The sequence below is a fragment of the Rutidosis leptorrhynchoides genome, chromosome 2 (assembly GCF_046630445.1).
Source record: "Rutidosis leptorrhynchoides isolate AG116_Rl617_1_P2 chromosome 2, CSIRO_AGI_Rlap_v1, whole genome shotgun sequence".
Taxonomy (NCBI): Eukaryota; Viridiplantae; Streptophyta; class Magnoliopsida; order Asterales; family Asteraceae; genus Rutidosis; species Rutidosis leptorrhynchoides.
This window is the reverse complement of record NC_092334.1, coordinates 558277501-558279840: the sequence shown is the minus strand read 5'-3', so window position 1 is coordinate 558279840 and position 2340 is coordinate 558277501.

The window sequence follows — 2340 nt, the reverse complement described above, 5'->3', positions numbered from 1 at the left end:
TGTCACATTTCAGAGTGTCGCGAAACGCGACCAGATGTCGTGAAACGCAACCGGGGCAGTTTCTTACTACGAATTTTTACTATAAATACTTTGTTTAAACCCCAAATTATGGTATTGTGCCTCTGTTACGAATTCTGAGTTTATGGTTATGTTTTTATTAGTTTTCTATGCATGTTTTTGAGCTCTTAACATATTGGATTCAATTTTGATCTCGTGTAAATATTGGTATACTCTTTGATTATCATTATGATTATGATTCATTTATCTTTGTGTTTGATTGTTCCTACCATGTCTAGCTAAATTTCCTGTATTCACTTAGATGATTGAAGCTAGGTGAAGGATTGCTAATCTTTATGTTTATATAATTAATTGTTCTTGATCCATGATTCTTATTACTCCCATTGATTGATCCACTTAGTTTTAAGTCTATTTATTGAAGTAACGAAGGTTATTAAATTGATAAACTTGTCTAGTTATTGAAAGATAATCTAGATTGGTTGAATTGCATGCAGAAAACTAGTGTAATTAGACTTATTTGCTAAATCATCAATTGAGTAGGTAATTGTGAAGCTAAAAAGCGACACTAGTTTATCGTCCATTTGAATCACCATCTTGAGTAGTTAGTTTGATTGATTGTGTTCTCAAGAAGCGTGAGGGAAACCAAAGCTATTAACTTACACTCATGATAATTAGTATCTAAGTGAGGGACCCGAACTTATCTTACTAATTAGTTAATCTTAATAAAAGCGATTCAGATCCTTGAGAATTGAATCTAAGTGAATACCATTGTCTCACTGAATTCGTATTTGTTTAATTTGCGTTTATTAGTTTCTTTAGTTTCAAAATCATACTCCCTTACTTTTTACTTAGAATAATTACTAGTTTTAAATTTTTAATTTCAACTGCTCCATGTAGACAAACCTGAACTTATTTATGCTAACTATATACGATTGAGTTATTTGCTCATTTGTGTGAAGTTGATTAATATGTTTAGTTTAATTTAAATAGGTGTAGAAATCACACTTAACAACATATGGTAGATGTTTTCAACATTTCTTTACAAAATTCCACAACCCAATTCACTAGTTCCAAACTTGTGACCCATAACAAAAAGGGGTAATTTTAACCCACATGAAAAATTTCAACATTGAGCAAATTCTAATAGTCATGCTTGACTCAACAATAATAATTTCAAATATGGTTGACAATAGCATAATTATGGAGATATATCCATCGCGCCCAAAAGTCTCTAAACAAGTCACACAAAGCTAGCCAAGCATGTCAAATCTAAAAGCACAACTTCGCATCATCAAGCTAACCATCTATCATACTCTCACCATTGTCCAATTCGAAACCTATAAAAAGAGTAAACAACAACGGGTAAGCGAAATGCTTAGTCAAAACTATATATGCATATTAAACAATAACCTCATAAAGATAAGTCAAACCACATTCAACATTCATAACATCAAGCGTACGTCTAAGCAAGCAAGCATACATCAAAGCAAGCATGCAACCAACATTACTCACAAGGTTTGTCACTAGTGGCGGAACTTGAACATTTTTTTTTTTTTGTACATCAGTTTAGGATAACCCGGGGACTTAACCATCCACGCGTTCATCTCCCGTCGTTGCGTAACCCGCCCTCAACTACTGCCTTGAGGAAACCGGACCTATCCAAGGGCATGGCCAGTAAAACTCCCCATCCCCGCTTGCCCCGCACTAAGCGAAAGGCGACCTGAGTAGATACCTCAGGTCAGAAATAACATTTATGTTAGAGGGGCGAAATAATATTGATTTTAAACTCAAATTTACCATTATTACTTGAATCATCGGCTGAAATCGTAAAACAAAAACACTTAAAGTAATCAATTATCACGTTATCAGTGAAGTCGTGAAGTTGTAAGCAATTTAAGGACATTAAATTAGAAATAGTTTTCAAAAGAATTTATAAAATCAAATTGAAAACGTAAGTGTCAATATAAGTTAGAATTCTTGATTCCGAAAGTCTATAAATTTTTTTAGCGTATTGATAATTGGTTTAATAAAATTTGTGTTATTCAAAAGAAATTGAAATTTTTTAAAATAGTTACAGATGTTACCATTACTATATATATATATATATATATATATATATATATATATATATATATATATATATATATATATTATATTAATAAGCCTAATTTATAACTAGACGATTATAAGTTGCCTTACTTACTTGTTACTCTAGATTTACTCGTTTTCTTTTATATAACATGTCAAAAGCTAACCCCATCATTCTCTCCGATTTCGAGGACGAAAGTCCTAGTCATTCACCGAGCTACTATGACCTCCTCC